The 21,810-nt window shown below is 38.5% G+C and overlaps 1 protein-coding gene across 9 annotated transcripts in view; it reads right to left on the reverse strand.

Moving 5' to 3' along the window:
- pou2f2a (POU class 2 homeobox 2a) overlaps positions 1-21,810 on the reverse strand; it is a 52,223-nt gene that overhangs the window by 18,203 nt on the left and 12,210 nt on the right. For 2 of the 9 annotated variants that reach the window (XM_077194931.1, XM_077194930.1), the window contains exon 1: positions 1,385-1,619. The exons of 6 other annotated variants lie outside the window; for them this stretch is intronic. The gene's annotated coding sequence lies outside the window, so the exon portion shown is untranslated. Of the gene's footprint in view, positions 1-1,384; positions 1,620-10,503; positions 10,619-21,810 lie in introns of those variants that run through there. One more of the 9 variants, XM_077194932.1, reaches the window with a different exon arrangement.

Genomic DNA, 21,810 nt, shown 5'->3' on the forward strand with positions numbered 1-21,810 from the left:
TACTCAAGGATCCTTAAGATTTCAACACTTTGAGCTTTTTAATAAAAATATTTCCCCTGCATTTAAAATGTTTTCATATGCATTTTTAATTTATGAGATCAAAAAAACGCATTTATAAGAAATCTTATTGTAATCTTTTTTAAATTTTACATTAAGCAAAGTATGTCACATAGCTTGGCAAATAATCAAATTTCTTCACATATCATTCATAATATCTTGATATTTAATTGAGCTTAAACATCTTTGAAATTACCTCTATGAAATATAATATACTATAAGAATAGCTTCATCCAAGCTGAAACCTCTAATTAACGAAACAAACACCTTAGAGTCAAAAGTCAATTTTCAATCAGCAAAACTATTCAACGTGCAGCACGATGGCTCTATCCGTCTTTCCTTTGTCCTTTACTTTTCTATTTCATTCTGTTTTGGTCCTGTTTGACACCCTCTTCATCCTAATACAGCACCTGCGCCTCCCAGAGAGCAGCAGGGATGGAGGGGCATGTCCCATCCTGCACGGCATCATTCATATAGATACACACACACACACACACACACACACACACAAACACAAACACACCCGCAATAGCTGTTAATGCGGGGAGGAGAGGGTTTCATCCCGCGAGAGCACGTGTTGCACTTCGCAGGAGGACAACAGCTTTTCTCTTTCTTACTCACGGTGAAATTGATGGCCACATCAGACCATCTACACAGCCATTTCAGGAGCAAATTGATTTCCCTGTCCAGTTCACTTATTGTTAAATTAGTTCATATTACGCGGCTGGAACGAGCATGCTGAACATAAAACATATTACAAAGACTCTTTTTATGGAAGCCATCACGTCAGTTAGTAAAACGCCAAATGAAAATAACACTGTCAACAAAATTTGAACCATTTTACGAAAACGTGCCACAGCATCAAGATGTAAACATACAGTTTGAAAAAGTAATAGGAATTCATGGCAACCAATGATTAACAGTTATTACTCTAACGTTAATAGATGTAAACTTAAAAATGTCAAAATATATGCTTTTACTAAATGCTAAAATGCAATAAAATAAAAACCTGAATTTCAGCCACTTACGCAACTACTAATACTTTAAACATTTTAATTAGACATTTAAACATACAATGCGATTTTAGAATGACGTAAACCTCATCACTTAAATATTTCATCGAAAATGATCAGAACTTTAACGCATAAATCGATGATTGCACGAATCACGCGAAGTCAGTCTCAACTAAACTTTACATTACAAATAACCACACACAGAAAGCAAATTATAAACCCGATATTACAGTAATATTAGAATAAGGTGCATTTTAGTAGTGTGTGATATGTTTTCTAAATGAGTTCTTGAAGGTGGTGTGTTTCTGACTCACCGGAATGTTTTTTGCTCAACTCTCTTTGTCCTCTGATCACTCGATGAGAACAGCTCCCTCACTCTATATGCGACTATTACGACCGTGGGCGCCTTTTTTTTTCTTTTTTTTTGGGGTGTTTCACAAATTTCACTTGCTTTAGTCATAGAAGTCAAATTAAAGCCACTTTCCAACCGAGGAACCCGAAACCTCTATCCTCCGCCACCCACTGCATTCGAGCGAGTTACTAAATTAGGATGAATTACTCACTGATATTGATAGTCAAATGATTGGAAATGAAAGAAAAGATTGATCACCTGCTTCCAGACAGTTACGCTGGTGAGGTAAACTAGAGATCGTAAGCACAGTGTAAATCACGGTCAATGAGCCACCGAGTTATTTTTTCATGATTCAAAGCCACGAATGGACCTGGGTGAGCGAATATGACGTGCTGGTTGCATAAAACTGTCTCGCACTTCCTTCATCTGTGTGTCTGACTCGAGACCCTTTAAGGTCCAGGAAGCTTTTAAGATTCAATCAGAACTTCTCATTTTCAGTCTCTTTAGAAAACCAATGTTCTTAAAAAACTAAGAAAGCAAAATCTGATTTGATGAACATATAATTTCAATAGAGAGAACTTTTATGATCTGTAATAAACCATAAAGCCTACACAGCAAAAGTGTGGTTGATAATGATACATGGTCCAATGAGGCTGTGGTAAATTAGACTGTAAAAATAAATATAGAGAGACACTAACTTAACTTAATGTAGATGTCCAATAAAGAAAACGTAAGACTGCACTGTATGAGAAGTATGAAAAAAAAATGGGCCCAATAATGTTAAAATGAAGGAATTGTCCATATTGATTTTAAATTACACACTGTGTTTAAGGGTTGAATGAAGTGTCTGTAAACTTGTCCTGGCAGAAAATCACCAGTACCTTTTTTGTGTTTCTATGGAATTTTTTTTATTCTTACAGAGCTTTACTTCTAAAAGTCTATACTGTGCGTCGTCATATAATAACATTTTTTTAAAGTTATGGTACTCCATTAAAGTATATTTGATGAACACAGAATTTGTCTCAACATTTTAGTCCACAATTATTGCCATTGCCAGCTTACTATATTCTAATCTCATCGCATAACATATTATTATATTGAATATAATCATCATATCAATGTTAATATATATATATATATATATATATATATATATATTATTGATTGTTTTGTTGGATAAAATAAATGTTAACACAAAGGAAGGAAATAATTCCCATTTAAATATTTACAAATTCAAAATTCTGTATTACAGCGTAGCTACGTTATTTAAAGATTGTGGTATATTTCGGTAATGACTGACCTTTTTATTCAAAGGACACAATAAACATGACTAATTCACCAAAACCCTCACGAAGGCCAATTGGAAATATCCTTCACATTATACTATTTTGATGATATACAAAATAGTGTGAAAAACATTGAGGTTGACTCACATGTCATTGTCACTCTGTCAGTATTACCCACAAACCTCTGTGCTGTGTGAGTCAGTCTAGTGTCACCCCATTTCCTGTTTAAACGTGTGGCCTTCCACTCACTCTCATCACACACACACACACACACACACACACACACACACACACACACACACACACACACACACACACACACACACACACACACACACACACACACACACACACACGCACACACGCACGAGAGATATTCTTGGAAAAACTCAATCAATCAGCATCAGTCACAATTTCTTAATGATTATAACGCTGACTGAGAGAAACAAATTCACAAGTCATGTTCCTAGTCTGAAAGCCTTTGAATGTGCATTTTTCAAAAAAAATATTTGAACATGATATTAATTCATATTAAAATGGGAATGCACATTCTGAAAGAATACATTTATGTCACTTTTGATAAAACCAACAGCCAAATACATATATTATGAATATAAAATTACCTTATTAAATTAAGATTTGAATAATTATTAAATAACTAATAATTATCATTATTCATTTCGACCAAAACTAAAGCTATGATAAAATATTTTTGCTTTAATAATCTAAGAGGCATATCACTTAATTTCGTAAGCGTTACTGTAAAAGAACCAAACCTTTTTTTAGTTGACTATTACTAAAGATTCAAACAAAGTATTTAGTAAAACACAAATAAAATATAAAATAAAATGCTATGTGTATACAATTCAAAAACAACATTCAAATAGTAAACTGCGATTTAAACACTTTGGCTAAAGATAAAAGGTACAAAGCCTTAAAAGTGTGTTAATTGTTTTGTTTCATAACATTTTGCTGCTATAACATAATGCTTTAGCACAAATGCAGACACAGCAGAACATAAAGCAAAACTGATATACTGCCCTGATGGCAACTTAATTTACTCCCGTAAACCATCATGTGAACACCTTAAAAACATAGTACAGTATTAAAAACACACACAAACAAAACCAACACCCTCTCAACCGCTCATGCACTTCACAAGATCTCCCACATTCAAATCTTTTCTGGCAATATCTGGCTTCTACATCTTTAGCTGCTTATTTTAACTGTCATATTTGTGCTATTGGGTCGTGGTTTATTTATTTGTAATGTAGTGTGACTGTCCAATGTCTGGTTGTTAGTTATGGAGTGACCTTGAGTATAGGAAAGCTGCTATATAAATAAAACATATACTTCACTGATTTTTCATACTCTTTGGCTCACCTATGATATTAATATATATATATATATATATATATATATATATATATATATATATATATATATATATGAAAAGTGTACACATTCTTTGTATACCAGGGCCCTAAACACTGCACCAACATAGATTACACCTCTTATACAAACACACACACTGATATTCAAGTCTCTTGGATTCCTCTAGAGATTTGCTCCTGACATTTCATTACTTTAGGCCTCAGTCCAGTTAGTTTTGATGTCCTCTCATTAGCAGAGTCTGTTAGTGAAGGCGAAGCTAATTAACCTTGCGGCCCCCTCTCGAGAGATCATTAGAGGGAAGGAAAGCGAGAGAGAAAGACACTGACTTACCTGGAATTCAGACATTTCGCCATAGCCGCCATTTTATAAATAAACCACAGCCTTCTGTCTGCGACTCTCAGGTTTATCAGTTTGCAATAGTTCAGTCCACCTCAAGACACCTTAATGAGCTGACCAATCACTGCTCTCGCTGAACAACTCATGCAAATCGCAGAGTAAATATTCATACTGTTATTTAAATATTCAATTCTAACTCAACACAAGGCTATTGACTCAAACTTCTAGCTTGAAAAGTGCTCAGCTGTGCCAGTACAACTAATTGTCACATGAAAGAATGAATGAAATAAGGGCTCATACAGTCACTCTCTCCTCATTTCCCTCCCACATTATCTCTCCACCCTCAAACACCGCTTTATTTCACCCCCTACACTTCCTCTGACATCTTTGAACACGGGTACGAGTGAACACACACACAAACACACACACACGAAAGGAAAAGTTATTATCTAGAGACACGTATCAGGCAAAATATGTGGTTATTCTTTGTTGTACAGTTGTGGGCAGTTTAATGTTGAGAAAGAAGGGGGTAGAAAGAGGGAGAGACACTCACAGGTCTTGTCAGCATAAGAAAGTGCTGGGGTGTCTGGAAAGTGCTCATCACAAGAACGAAAAACAAGTGTATATCATTTTCGCTCTTCACACGCCTATCTTTTCCACTGCTCGTTCTCGGTGCGCTAAAAATTACCACATCTGCCCAGCGAAAATGAAACTGAAATAGCGCCAATGAACCGCAAGAGGGCAGCGGTACCATTAATAATCATGCGAGAAACAAGCTTCACGAGCGGCTTTACACATCAAACAAGCGATTTCTTAAAATTTTTCGACTTTTTTTGGTCATGTTTATTTTATGTATTTAAATGTTGTGGTTTTTATTAGCAAAGCTGCTATTAGGAAACCTGATTTCCATTACACGAGAGTAGATGTTAAACCTGCACGAGAGTCTTCACAGATCGAAAGGACGTTTCCTTCTGACATTTTCACCTTTTAACTTTTTCATCGCCATGTTTATTTTACAGGAGTCTAATTTCCGTGTAGGCTAAATAGGTTCGAGTTTTGTGAATAAAAGAGTCCGAAACTGAATCAGTCTCGCGCTGGACGAGCGCCTGTACAGAGGAGCAAATGAACGATATTATTCGTTTGCTTTAACTCCATGCCCATTTTAATTTGACTTTTTTTCACGTCTAATTGAGATTTACATTTGGAAAGCTGTTCTTTTTTCAGAGTAAATTAGGTTGATGTCGTTCCGTGAGATCCCAATGTAGCCTATATAATTATGTTATCTGTAACTTACAACATAAGTAATTTATATCGAGTTTTAGAGATCATGCGATTTAAATATTAATAGTTTATTTGTGGATGGACGTCATATATGAAAACGAGGCTCTGAGGGACATTCGTAGCCTATACAGCCGGTTCAATATGCTGTAGCTACTGTCTATCACCTCAAATATTTAAAACACATTTTCTCAACAGTTTTTTTTTATCATATAGGGAAATATTTTGAAAAGGCTTATTTCAATGTTGTAACTTTTCAAATAATTTAAACTCAACAGAACACATTAAACGTCTAATCTTTACATATATGGTGTCTGAATTGTCCTTGACAAAACATTCAGCTATTATTATATATAGGCTACATAGGCTATAGGCCTATATATATATAGCCTATATAAAACAACATTGTACATATACAACTAATAATACTACAAATTTTAGAAGTGTAGAAAGAAAATGTTTGAAACATTGGGTTTAGTGTTACACTATCGATTTTACCGCGCAATATCCAAGCAACAACCATAAATCACCTACTTGCATTGTTTTAAAAATATATACACACACTTTCACGCTTTTTCCCAAACACCATACACAGCCTCCTTACACACACATAATTATTCACACACAGGACAGTTGATGCGTCCTCTGGTATAAGCCCTTTACCCCAGCGCTCATAATGGATCTGTCTTCTGAATATGTGTGTGTGTAATGCTCAGGGTCACGGTCAGGGGTTTAGCAAGTTTTTGGGCCTCCTTTTATGTACCCCCCAAGCTCTTCAGTAACGCCTGTCAGGGCCGTGACAGACGGCGCGTGGGTGTGTGTGTGTGTCCGTGCGAGGGACTGAAAGAGGGATGCTGGGTGGCGTGTGTTAGGGTCAAGGGTCACTCCGCTGCACACCCTCCTTCATCCCCCCTCCCCCTGGTCTTGGCCCCCTTGACCTTTGGGGAGGCCAGTGAGGGGTACGTCTGCCCCGGAGGAACGGGAGGCGGGGTCTCTCTCAGGGACAGCTCTATAAATAACGCTGGCCTGCTGATCATAGACTAGTTGCGTTGCCCCAATTAGTTTTGATGTAATTAGGTGCCAAAGGATGGGTAAACAAACATGTTTACGTACATCTATTTTTGCTTTAGTCTAATTTTAAATGTAAAAACTGACATGCAGGAGGAAAAAAGGCATACAAGTTTGTACACTGTAAAAAGTGATAACCTGCAATTTATTTTTGATGATTAAACCTTAGATTCACTTTTGTTAGTGTTAGCCAGTCCAAGTTATAATATTTTATTCCGTATTTATTTAATTCATGAATATTACAACAACAAAAATAATATTTCTGTCAATTATTTTGAATTGTTACCACTTTAAAGTGACAGTTCACCAAAATATGAAAATTCTGTCATCTTTTACTCACCCTCAAGTTGTTCCAAACATGTATGAATTTCTTTCAGTAACACGTTATTTTAAGGTGACGTAGTTACACGTTACTACAAGTACTTACTATAACAGTAAATTATGCTTATTAAACTAAACTAACCCTAAACCAAACCATAACTCTATAGTAAGTACATGTAGTTAATTAATATTACTCAAACACTTACAAGTAAAATGCAACTATGTCACCTTATAAAGTGTAACCTTTCTTTCTTCTGCTGAACACAAAGAAAGATATTTCGAAAAATATGGGTAACCAGTCGTGGGGCACCATTGACTTCCATAGTATTTTTTTTCCCCCATACGGAAGTTAATGGTGCCCCACAACTGTTTGGTTTTTAAACATTTTTCAAAATATCTTCTTTTGTGTTCAGCAGAATAAAGAAATGAATACAGGTTTGGAACAACTTGAGGGCGAGTAAATTATGACAGAATTTTCATTTTTGGGTGAACTATCCCTTTAAGCCATACAAAGAAAAATGGAAGTCTATAGGGTTAATCATTTAACAGACTTCCAATGTCAGTGCAAAACTGCCCAAAACATTATTTATTTGTTTTAACAAAAAAAGTGTCCTTTTTTTGTGGTAATCAGGAACATCCCACAAAGAAACACCGTCCATAGTGCTTTATCCAGGAATATCCCTTTGATCCAAACTAATGCAATACCAAAACAACAAATGCAGGGCTCTAAAGATGCAGTGCAAACACACACACACACACACCTTCCCATACTTCAAGCACAGCCGTGACTCCCCCTCGTCTCAAGGAGAGATGCAGAGGCAGGTTAGGGTGTTAAATCTTATCGGCTGTTGACCTGATTTAAAGACAATGGAGCAGAACAATGGAGGGTACAGGTTTAAAAGTAGACCTCTCTCGCTCTCCCTAACCGAAATTTACTAATAAAGTTGCATCATGTTCTGCTCAGGTTTTGTATTCAAGATTCTCTTCAGACATGGTACATTTTAATAATACATTTAGTTGCATCACATCATGTAGTATATAAGATTTTTACAACAACAATTACAAAAAAACTTTACGGTAACTCTAGGCCTCGTCGTAGAGTTTATTTCTCTCTCTCTAGGTACAGCAGTGCTGGTCAGCTGCGGTCATGACATCACTGGACAGCACAGCTCTCCCACCTAGCCACGTTGCCAGGCAACAGCAGTGAAAGACCTGCATGTGTGTGTGTGTGTGTGTGTGTGTGTGTGTGTGTCTGTGTGTGTGTGATAATCAAACTAAAAACCTGAATGTTCGGTGTTCAAGTAATAACTTGGTTTGGTTTTGTTCAGACAAACAAATTTGCTCTCTAACATGTGTGTGTACATGTCTAACATGTCGAGTAAAAATATTCATACACAATTCAAACAAAGGCGCACCGTAATTTCTGACTGCCATGGTGTAAATTAAACATATATTGTGTAGTAGACTTGAACAACATGCATTTTAGTGATCTAAAATGTTTTGAAGTAAAAATGTTTTTCTGTTCTTACAGGGATAAAAAAAATACTTCTGTATTTTAATGCATTTTTTAAGAGGCTTTTCAGCTCTTAAGAATATTCTGGGGTTTATTTGTGTTAGTGTGTGTGTTTACGGGCAGCATGTCGGGAGTATTTTCTTGGCCTCTAGCTGTGGTTGTGTGTTTCAAGTGCATCTTAGCCTCATGTGTTTCTAAAAGAGGATTTACGTAAATATATTTGTGCTGGAGTGTGCGCAAGCCTCTCCGGCAGTGGGTATTTTGTATTTGTGTGTGTACGTGAGTGTCTCTCAGTTGGTATTTTGTATTATTGTGTGTGTGTGCGCCTCTGCGCCTGCCGTCTCAGGAGTGTATATTATATCCGATACAGTACCTCTTTCGCGCACCACATATTTCTGGGCCGATCGATACCTCTGACTCCCTACAAGACAATAATCGCTCCTCTCCCCCCTCCCCTGTATGGCTACCATTATTACCACCCTCCCTGGGGGAACACACAAAACAGGGAGGGAGGCTGACGCTTCTACCCTTCCTCCATCCCTCTGTCCGTCCACCCCGACCCTCTGTCCTTCTATTATTTCACCCCGACAGGAGGTGTCAGAGATGGAGGGATGGAGTGGACGACAGGAAAAAATAAAAAAAGGTGGCAGCAATCGTATTAAATATGAGTAAAAGCAGGACGAGAGACAAAGAGGAGAAGAAAAGTGATTGCAGGTGCATTGTGATTGTACAATAAAAGGAGGGAATGACAGGAGAAGGCAACGAAGATTTACACAGCTGTCTCTTAATATAGGATAAGAGGGAGGGCTTAGACGTTGAGAGAGGCAGTGTATAATTATGACCCTCAAAAGCGCAAAACGTAGAGAATTCTAAATTGTACGGCAAGTTCAAAGAGCGTAGTGAATCTGACGTGTCTGCCAATCCCATTTGGGGGACGGTGTCCGTCCGTGACAGAATCTACTAAGCAACTAAACAGCATGATGTATGCGTTATGGGGGACGGCAGATTGCTTGGTGTATGGGTTTATCGATTGCACCAGACTTAAATTGGCTCTCAATTAAAGAGAACACTTATTTGACCTCTTCCTCGCCGCCTGCGCCGCACGTCTTTCTTTTCTTTCCTCACCTGCACATCCACCTCTCTCTCGCTCTAAGGCTACGACCTCAAACCTGTTCCGGCCTGCTCAAACCTGGCGGCCAGTCCCTCCGCATGCCTCTTTCATTTCGGCTGGATCCTGCGGAATCTTTCACCTGCTATCAATCCGGTTAAAACTGAAGAGATTAATTATTAAGTTTATTTATTCAAACACTATTAATAATATAAGCAGATACAACACCACGACTCGAGGCGGACAGGGAGAAGTGCGAGAAAGGGAGAGAAAAGGTGTTGTACATAGTAGTAGTAGTTGGAGGGCTAAAAAAGGTGGAGGGAGAGGAGAAGGGAGGGTTAGGAAATTGGTCTGGCTAGCGGAACAGCTTTTCACCCCTCTATCCCCCCCTCCACCACCACCCTCCCCTTCTCTCCCCCATTCTGCTTTGTATTCTGTGGAGATGACAGGGAGAAAGCTTTATTGCTCCGAGTTGGTATCGATCGGGGCCCCTCTCGGAGGGCGCTCAGACCTGCACATATTGAAGGCACTTTTGCAACGCCGGCTTCCTCCCCCCTTTCCTCTCGTTTCTTCTTCTTCTTTCTTACTTGTTTTGCTTTCTCTCACGCACTCTTTCTTGCATCGTTTATGCGGCCTGGGGATTTAAAAATCACAGTTTCGAGGCGCTTCGAGAACTGGGTTGTATTTACCCGAGCGCTTCTTACACGAGTGCGGCAGGGAGTCGAATCAACAGTGGGCCTTACAATTCAAACATGGACGAAAACACACAAACTTACAGATCTCTTATTCCCACGTCCTCAGACTAATTTCTTCATTCCTGTCTCTTTTATCGTCTTGCGCACTAGGCTAAGCGCTATTCTTGATGTGGGCTCAACAAATGTCAGCGTTCCTGTGAAGGGAGGTGAAAAAGTGACAAAAGGGAGAGAAATCGACAGAAAGATACACGCTTTTCCTGCTCCTGAAGGATCGAAGACTGTTTTGTAAGGTAGGTGTGTTGTCGCCGGCTAACGCGGTGATGCTAACAGCACCTCAGCATCTGAAAACATTAGGAAGGCTGTGTGGAAATAAACTGACAATTCCCCTGAAGAATGGAGGGAGAGGAAAAAGAAAGGGATAGTTGTGTGTGAAGGCCCCCTCTACCCTTCGCTCGTGCCCTTGGGCAAGGTTTTTCACCCATGGTTCCCTGGGGTGTGTTCAACCTCTTCTCCTCCTCCTGTCTTTCTTTCGTCCATTTCGGCCACAGCACCTGCGCTTCTTTCATAATCTGAGAGCCATCACAGGTTATTTAACAAAACTCCATTTTGAATGGCGAGGCTCATGGCCACATTCGTACTTGGACGGCATCCTAAGCTCTGGCTGAAAAAGGTGGCCACTCTGCTGTCTAATTTTACCTCGCCCTCTCCATCAGCCTACCTTTCCACCGCCTCAGTGCCACTTATGTTCACTCACCAAATGACACACACAAACACCCCCATCTCCCCCCATCCATTGCTCGCTCGCGCACTCTCTTTGTTGCTACGTCGTCGGCTATATGGTCGTCAAGCATGGCAATTTTACCAAAATCACAGTGAGTGTGTGTATTTGAAGGGGAAATGGCAAGATATGTGTTTTTGTGTTAAAGATGTTGAAAGGGGAGTGTGCGTGTGCTCGATGTGGCTTAAAAGTACTTTGTGAAGTCACCTTTTGATTTGTAGTTTGTTAGGGAACAGCACTTTCTGTCAAAAGGAAATAAAATAAAGAAATAAAGTCCTAAAAATGTATAAAATGAATGCTACTGATGCCATCTTATTCAAAAACTCAATTTAAGAATATACAAAATTCTCTGAAGTCTGAACAAAATCATGAACTAAAATTATTAATAATTATTTACTAATTATTATTAATTATAAGTCTTTCAATGAGTTATGAAATATATTTGGCTCATTTGTCAAGGAATATCCTTTTTTTTCTTTTAAAACGTCTTCAATAAATGTCTTAGAAAGATCTAATACAGTTCTTAATGTAACTTTGATAATATATATATATATATATATATATATATATATAACATTTGAGATGTTAACAAATTGTACAGTATAATCTATATTATCCATCTATTATATTAAGTATTATTTAATTTAAGAAAAAAAAATTGTTGTAACTTTGTGAAAATAATTTTTTTATAATATAATCAGATAATAATCTGATTATTTAAAGACACAAAGCGATATAGTTTCTATAAATGTCGTAAAATATTATAATTGTAAGATATATATATATATATTTACATTTTAAATATGTATATTTTAAATTTTAAATAATTTTACAGTATAACCTATACTATACATATATATATATATATATATTTATATATATATATATATAACATTTAAAATAATTTATATCTCAGTGAATATTTAAACAATATCAATGTGATTCTTTTTATTTTAAAAAAGAGACTAAGAGTGTGTATATCTGTCAGTGCCTGTATGTATATGTGTGCCGTCTCTTGATTGCTGGGTTGTGGTCTTGCTGGGTGCCAGTGTACTGAGGTGTTGGAAGAGTGGCACATCACCAGCTGAGAGAAAGAGTGAAAGAGAGAGAAAAATGAGGAGAGGAAGAGAGCTGAGAGGCTTTGGAGAGCGCTGGTCCCCCAGCCGACCGCCATTTCACACTGGTGACCAACACAAATTGGATCAGGCCGTGTTCTCATTGCACCAGCAAAAAATCAGACACACAAAATGGCTGAATCTCCAGAACCGCAATACTGGACACTGGACCACTGACTAATGAATAGAGGAAAAAAATTCTAAAACAAAGTGGACAATAATAAGGAAATAATGTATGTAAAGGACAATAAAGAATATCATGCAACATGCAGATTGTACTGACCTACAACCATAATGTTTTTCAATGTGAATGAATATTTCAATTAGAATAATAGAAAATTAAAAAAAAAAATTTTTTCCTTCATAAGTATTTATGCCCCCTTTTTTTGCCACTTCTCTGGCAATATAAAGGGAAAATGAGTAAAGTCAGACTCAAACTCTGGTTGCAAACCAGGCACTGTCACTGATAACCCTGATTTGATTAACCCTAACCCTAAACTTTAACATATCATACTGTGATATTATTGCTTAAAGGGATAAAAAAAATGTCATTAATTACTCACCCTCATGTCGTTTCAAACCTGTAAGACTCTCGTTCATCTTTGGAGCACAAATGAAGATCTTTTTGATGAAATCTGAGAGCTTTCTGTCACTCCATTGATAGATACACAACTGACACTACACAACTGACACTACACAACTGACACTTCAACAGAAAGTTCATAAAGAGATCATAAAACTCATCCATATGAATTGAGCGGTTTAGTCCGCATTTTCTGAAAAGACTTGAATTTATGCTTTTATTTACATATAAACATTCATTCACTCACACATCAGTTGGGGTAAAAGGAAGCTCAAGTATGTTCGCTTGACGTGCAAGAACCAATGAGGTTCATTCTCGTGTTACGCAGCACATTTGAGGTTCAGCAAGAACCAATGAGGTTCATTCTCGTGTTACGCAGAACATTTGAGGTTCAGCAAGAACCAATGAGGTTCATTCTCGTGTTACGCAGCACGTTTGAGGTTCATTCTCGTGTTACGCAGCACGTTTGAGGTTCATTCTCGTGTTATGCAACACATTTGAGGTTCATTCTCGTGTTACGCAGCACATTTGAGGTTCATTCTTGTGTTACGCAGCATGTTTGAGGTTCATTCTCGTGTTACGCAGCACATTTGAGGTTCATTCGTGTGTTACACAGCACATTTGAGGTTCATTCTCGTGTTGAGCAGCACATTTGAGGTTCATTCTTGTGTTACGCAGCATGTTTGAGGTTCATTCTCGTGTTACGCAGCACATTTGAGGTTCATTCGTGTGTTACACAGCACATTTAAGGTTCATTCTCGTGTTACGCAGCACGTTTGAGGTTCATTCTCGTGTTACGCAGCACATTTGAGGTTCATTCTCGTGTTACGCAGCACATTTGAGGTTCATTCTCGTGTTATGCAGCACGTTTGAGGTTCATTCTCGTGTTACGCAGGACATTTAAGGTTCATTCTCGTGTTACGCAGCACATTTGAGGTTCATTCTCGTGTTACGCAGCACGTTTGAAGTTCATTCTAGTGTTACGCAGCACATTTGAGGTTCATTCTCGTGTTACGCAGCACGTTTGAGGTTCATTCTCGTGTTACGCAGCACGTTTGAGGTTCATTCTCGTGTTACGCAACACGTTTGAGGTACATTCTAGTGTTATGCAGCACATTTGAGGTTCATTCTCGTGTTACGCAGCACATTTGAGGTTCATTCTCGTGCTACGCAGCACGTTTGAGGTTCATTCTCGTGTTACGCAGCACGTTTGAGGTTCATTCTTGTGTTACGCAACACGTTTGAGGTTCATTCTCGTGTTACACAGCACGTTTGAGGTTCATTCTTGTGTTACGCAGCACGTTTGAGGTTCATTCTCGTGTAATTCTCGTGTAAAATTATTTTTAAGATCTGTTTATGAACTTTTTGAATTGTGTCAGTTTTGTAGCTGTCAATGGAGGGACAGAAATCTCTCAGATTTCATCAAAAAGAGATGAAGGAAAGGCTTACAGGTTTGAAACGACATGAGGGTGAGTACTTAATGACATATTTTTGGGTAAACTAACCCTAAAAAATAATTTTTCCCCACCCATGCTGCTGCCCAGGTTACATTAGGTTAATCAAGTCATGCGATTTCACCGACAGAGAAAGTAATGACAGATTATAAAAAATATACTTTAAAAAAATGCACTGATGAATCGTGCACAGTAAGACCAGGGGGCATTTATTAATAAAGTAAATGGAGTCGATATTGATTTAATGTTGTCTTTAACACATGAATGCTATTATATGTAGCATTAACCTGACAAAGAAACAGATTCTCCTGCATGCTTAATGATGCTTAGAGATCTAAAGAACATCCGTCAAGTTGTGTGCAAAGAAATTATTCCCTGATAGTAATTCAGTTTTGATCGAGCGGATTCCATTCAAGTCCGCTCCGAATTTCATCAACATCATTTCTAAGATGACCTTGAGCATAAAACAGCTCCATATGTAGATACGTCCTTCACTTTTAAATATTTGCAAAACCTTGCCTGACAATATCTTGAGGTAAGCTGCTTTTGGGAAAAGACATCCTTGTCTTTTCACTGACCTGTGATGTTTGTTGTCAAGTTTTTTTAAAGGTACGACAGGGTGAATGTCTGATTGAGTTTGAATTGAGCACGTCTGAAACCACATCTGTAAGAAAATACTGAAAAAAAAGTCAAATTGCCAAAGTTGAATTTGGTTTTTATTGAGGATTCGAAGCCCACACAGTAACCTGTAAAAAATTGTTTAGCCAAGGTCCACGCTAGATTGATCACATACTGAACATTATATACAACATGTTTGTCATCAACTAAATCAGCACAATGAAATCAGAAGATATGTACTGACTCTACCAAGCAAGCTGACTTTACCATGTAAAGACATTTATCTAGAAGTAAGAGGCTTGAAGTTGAACCAATTTGTGCTATTCAACTATGAACAACTAAATAAGTTTTTGATATCTTTACCTATTATAATCAGATGGAGCAAATGTCAACTTAACCTAAATTTAACATCACACGTATTTGCTAATGCATGCTTTGCGTATTTGTTTATGCGAGAGTGTGTGTAGTTGTGGTGCCACGTGTTCGGCGTGTTTACACTGGGAGAGAGGTGCACGTGGGGCGATATCTCACGGCAATCGATGAGAGGGGGAGCGGGGGGGGGGGGGGGGGGAGGAAAAATCGGTAAGGAAAGCAGGTTATCTCCCGTCATTAATGGGGGGGGGGGATCCCGGGTAGGTGGACCCTGCGTGTGTGTATGTGTGTAAGTTGGGGGAAGACCTGGATTCATTGAGAAAAAACACAGACTGTTTGGCATCGGGAGAAAGCAGACAATTATCTGTATTGATTAAAGCCAGCCAGCCAGCAGGCTGAAGACAGAAAACTATGACTAGATCAATAGAGAGAAGGGGTGAGGGAGAGAGACAGAAAGAGAGAGAGGGCGGCTGCGTGTTTTGTGGGGGGGGTACTGCAAATAGGTTGTGAGTTGGCAGAAAAAAAGCTGAGTGATGCAACAAGTTGTACGAAGCTAACGTGACCGAGAAAGACACGGAACACTGTGGTGGACAAAGAAAGAGTCAATGAAAGTAAAACAGGGAAACAAGAGTTTAAATGATTCCAGTATTTGTCGTTTTTAGTGAACACTAAAAAAATGCTCTGCGAAGAAATCATGGATAAGTGGTTTTGCTCATTCTTTATATACTTTTGGCGTCATTTAACATTTGAATATCTAAATATTTTTAACCCTTACAATTCAAAAACCTAAAAAACAACTTTGGGCTAGTGGTTAAAACTCAAAACATTTTTTACCACTCTCAACTTTACAGCCTCCCAAAATGTATTACAAACCAATTGAGCAAATTCATAATACAATGCAGGTTTGTGTTGATGCTGTTGTGTTCTACAGTAAATATTATTTTCTAGGTCAACTACTGAGATGGCAGAGCAATCTTAGTTAAAGTTACTTAAACTGTTGATATGTTTATAATTAGCAACTTGACAAGAATGAAGTCTGGTTTTATGTTAGTGTCATGCGAACCGTCGCAGCGCACACAGTCTCCTCTGGTCCAGAGACACAATAAGGATCATATGAGCGAGTCGGCGCAGACCAGAAAACGTAACTGATCTATTTGAATTCTGCACAGAATGCTATATTTTAAAGCGATATGGAGGACACTATAGCTTTACAGACCTCAACGGCTGAGCTGTGATATAAACAAAACGCTATTGGCTATTTTTAAAAGGGGGAGGAGCTATTAGATATGTCCCGCCCTGTTTTCCTGTTTAAGTGGAATTATGTCCTTTAATAATCATAGCACAGGCCAGAGGTTTTCAAACAGGAAACTTTCTCTTTATGAGGGTCTGTGGTAGGGTTGGGCGATATGGACTTAAAAAATATATCACGATATTTTCTGGCATTATTATGCGGAAATGAAAAAGTTACGTTTCTTCTGTAAAAGTGCAGCTAATGTTTAAATAGTGCAACTGTACTGAAAAACATCACACAATAATAATTCAAATAATTTACAAGTTTGAAATGTAAAAAACTAACAATAATACCGATAAGATAATAATACTACTACGAATTCTAATACTAATAACAAAATAAACCGCACTAAGGATTGATGAGCTGCTGCGTTCATGAATATTAATCACGTCTGTGTTTGCGCATTAGTTGCTGCTTGCTCATATAAAAGCTGAATGATTCCAAATGAACTCCAAGTGCATCGTACACTTCAATTCTGTGTGGTATGTAAGACTCTCTTGCTCTCTCTTCAGGTGTGTGAGAAACACTGAGCGCTCTCAGCAAAGTGACAGCGAGTCGTGCGCCTCACACTAGTGTTTACTGCGCGTCAAATACACAGTGCATTCATTGAAATTAACTGATATAGTGCGCTTTACGGATCACTTGACGGAGAGCGAAACTCTCAAGCACTCGGTCAGTGTTCGGCGAGATAGGCGGGTGAAAATATATCTGTGTACCAGTTCCAGTTTGTAGAGGTAGTTACTCGTTTAGCGATAAACTTCGCCTCAGCTTCACGTCCGCCTTCCGCCATGCACATGAGCTGCGAATGGGTCCCGTCATCAACTAGGTTTTATCGTTATTATCGCGGGAAGACTAATTCTTATTGTGAGAAATTTTTTTACCGGTATATCGCAAACTATAATATGTCTCCCATCCCTAGTCTGTGGCACCAAAAAGTAAAAAAAAAAAAAATTCTAATTAATCACATTTGTAAATAAGAAATTTGGAAAGTATGCATGCACAAAAGATTCTTGTACCTTGTACCTGCATAAAGTATGTTTAGGGCCTTACACACGTGCCTTGAGACTCGGGTTTGAGTCACACTCAGCATCAATAGAAATGGAAAAAAGCCGTGAAACTGCAACTTTACTGGAAAGAAATAGGAATAACAAAAGTTTATCAGGCATCTGCATAAATCACAGGTTTCCACCTCTTGTATTGGACGAAAATTGTGAATCACTGCTGAGGAAACAGACGTACAAATTGAGAGGTGTAGTTACATGTTGCGGTTACTAGTGATAAGATGAAGCAAGATTAGCAGACAAGAACTAAAGAAAGAAGTGTATGTTTGTGTCTCCAGCTGCAGTTGTGTGTTTTGTAGATTGTGCAAAAAAACATCTTTCATGATTAAACTTGAAAGTCAACCCTACTGTGCAAGTGTGTCTAACAAGCCACTTCAAAATCAGCAACCAATCACACACACATAAACAGCTGGACACATATATTCAATTATGGCACACTCGTACATTGTAGTGCACAAGACTGGCCTGATTACTCTCTCTCTGTGAGGGCGTGCGTGAAAGACAGACAGAGAGAGAGAGAGAGAGAGAGAGAGAGAGAGAGAGAGAGAGAGAGAGAGAGAGAGAGAGAGAGAAAGAGAGGATAGAGAGAGAGAGAGAGAGAGAGAGAGAGAGAGAAAGAGAGAGAGAGAGAGAAAGAGAGAGAGAGAGAGAAAGAGAGGATAGAGAGAGAGAGAGAGAGAGAGAGAGAGAGAGAGAAAGAGAGAGAGAGAGAGAAAGAGAGAGAGAGAGAGAAAGAGATAGGTCTTTCCTGAGCTGTAAGGCCTGGGAGAAATGGAACTTAAATGCCTCTCACTGGCTCTCAAACTCCAGTTGGCTTTATTGATGCACTGGCCTACTGCCAACCAGAGGCCTTTTCCACTTCAAAGGGTCCGCGTTCACACACACACACACACACACACACACACACACACACACACACACACACACACACACACACACACACACACACACACACACACACACACACACACACACACACACACACACACACATTCCTCCTCACCTGTGAGCATGAAATGCACTCCAACCTCTATCTGTACTTCAGGCCTATATCCGTGATGTCCACCTCCATGTGTAATCTTAGATATAAAAAAGGCCACTCAAAGTGCGATTCAATGTGGAATTCAAACCTCTATCTGTCATCTGAAAGTCTATGAAACCCCATCTATACAGTGAGCGAGTGGCACGACAAACCTAAAACACTCCCATTATAATCGAAGCGGTTTCAAAGCGCCAAGTGATTCGAATTTGTTTTGAGGCTTGCAGGGATTTGAAACTTAGTCATACAAATTGAACTCAAATGATTGCATTAATTAGAATTCAATTCGAACTAAGCATGAATGGATTTGAATATGATTTAAAATTTACAGTGATTTAAATTAAATGAGGAGTTTAGAAAATAGTTAAAAAATAGTCTTGTAGTTTATAATTAGAAGGTTGGAGTGATTCAAATTTGTTTTGGAACTTGCAGTGATTCAAATTTGATTCTAAGTTTCAGTGATTCAAATTCAGTTTGAAGCTTGCAGCGATTCAAATTTGATTCAAAGCTCGCAGTGATTCATAAGAATGCATGCTGGAAATATTGCTAAATTAGAAAACCAAGCACTGTAGGACAATTCACAACACAAAGCATACACACAAATACTTATGCATTCCTGTTTCAATATGCAAATTATGAAAAAAAGGATTTTATTCTAAAAAAAACAAAACGTGTTTTCTGTCAATTATAATAATAATTAATTACCAAATGTATGACTATTCAACAAACAAACTTTCTGAAAAGGTAAAATAAAAAACGAAACTGAGTTAATTACAGCTTAATTCTGTGCAGTGTATACATTAATTGATACATTTGCATATTATAATTTTTTTAAATGCAACAATAATACTGTAAATGCACAAAGATTCTCAAGAACTTCAGATTTTCTTTAGCTAAATACACATCTTAATAATTTATGACATAAATATAAGGTGACAACTTATCAAGATCAGTAGAAATGCTGCTACATTTCAGGCTCTACAGGTTTGATAGAAACTCTGCACTGTGTGTATCCCAGAATTCACAAATGTCGATACGACCCACATGTCTACGCCTCAGCCTTTGCATTTCAATGCAGTTTCCTTTTCATTATTTATGACTCTTTTACCCACGTCAGAAAAAAAAGGCATGGGCTACACCTCCACACCTATCCCCATAGTAACCATCCTCACAAGTCCTGTATATGCACAGAGAGCCCCCCTCACAGAGCACATATATACACAAGTATGAGTGTGTGCGAGCGTTTGGACATACATATATGCACAATCGTAATGGGCTTCCTGGTGTCCTGGGGAGGAAGTGTGAGAGGTGAGTGTCTCTCCATGCCTCCCGAGAATAGAGTGAGTAACCAGACTACCGCTGAGTGTGAACAAGCCGGGACAAGAAGCTGTCGTATCTGATGGGCTGCATACAAGGACATTATATATAAACATAGAATAGGGTCCAAGTGTCTTCTATTTAGCATTTTTCTAGTTTAACAGCTTTTTTTCATAGCAAACCATATCATCAGCATAGCCGTTTCAATGAAAACTTTCAAATTTACATGAATTTCTGGTGCTTCCCTTTTGCTTTAATGACAACAGCACTGGAGCTGACATGAAAAAAATCTGAATGATCTGAAAATGATCCAAAGATCATCTTGTACTTCAGCGGAAGGAAGAAAATCTGACTGTATGCACAAGTTAACATGGTCACAAATATGGTTCATTTTGATGTTTGCAGTTATTCAAAGTCACTTAGAAGGTTGGAGTGATTCAGATTCAGATAGACATTGATTCAAATTCAATTCAAAGCTGCAGCGATTCAAATTCAGTTTGCCGCTTTCATTGATTCAAACTCGATTCAATGCTTGCAACGATTTAAATTTGATTTAGTGCTTAGTTCACATGGTCTCAAATCTGCTGGAAAATAAACTAAAGAATTTAAGCCCGGGACACACCAAGCCGACACACCAAAGAACAATCGTAGATGAAAGCCGACTGTGTTGATGTCAGCTGGGCTTGAACCATAGACTGTAAAAAAAGATGGACAACGCCCCTTCGCTCTCTTCCATTGGCGAGAAGTGAAGCCGCCAATGTCCCGATATGGCGCTGACATCTTGGGACTTGAGTCTGCGCAGTAGCGATTACGGGACCAGACCTGCGCAGTAGTGAGCAGGAAGTAAAGCCGCAAAATCAAGGCCCCACCTTCACTCTCGCTGAATCAATCGCAAGCACAGGCATTATGTCGGTGTGAAATAATTAATTATAGAAATTTAGATTTTAAATTTAAAGCTCCAATCTCCTCAGTCCTCCGTAGATCTCGAAAAAAAGTCAGTTGGTGCTTCAGTGACTACTTGTCAATCACCTGTCAATCACAGCTGTCAATCATGACGTCACAGCGCCGTTTTTATACTATAGCATCAAATAACTAACTAAAACAAACTTATTTTAAAAACAAACATTTGAAAAAAGATATGTGTAGTGTAATTTAATTGTTTAGTTGGTCTCACGTCCCTTTGAATAAAATGGGGAGGCGGGGTTTGTGAACTATACTAGGACCGGTCACCTTGGGGGGGGGGGGGTCGAGCCGCTTAGGCTTCACTTTTCAGGGCTTGTGCGGCACGCTTGGCTTGAACACACCAAAAGGCCTAAAGGCGTCTGTCAACTAAGTGTGTTCTGCACCTGCATGTAAGGAAATATTCGTCTAAATCAGCAGGTATCAATAGTCTATTTTTATGATTCATGCTGATCACTTTCTTCATTCTAGGCTCATGTTATTATGAAAAAATTTTGCATTAAAATATTCAGGTAAGGTGATGTTAAATTATAACAGCCTTCTGTCTTGACTTTGCTCGCTTTCATCACATTTGCTTTAATACTCGTGCACTGACTCGTTCGCTAAGCTGAACAGCCAATCAGAGTTTTCTCTCACCGACAGCCTGACGCCGATTCAACATGCTGAATCAGCCAAAAAAACAGACGACGTCCGACTAGAGCCAACAGTGATTAAGCCGTTAAGCCGACTGATGCTAAAAAACCGGCCCGACAGCTGACCGTAGGCTTGGTGTGTCTCTGCCTTTAGAGTGATTTAAATTC

This window comes from Siphateles boraxobius, unplaced genomic scaffold (genome assembly GCF_051911475.1).
Source record: "Siphateles boraxobius isolate OS27281-9 unplaced genomic scaffold, OSU_SipBor_1 33, whole genome shotgun sequence".
In the NCBI taxonomy this organism is placed as follows: domain Eukaryota; kingdom Metazoa; phylum Chordata; class Actinopteri; order Cypriniformes; family Leuciscidae; genus Siphateles; species Siphateles boraxobius.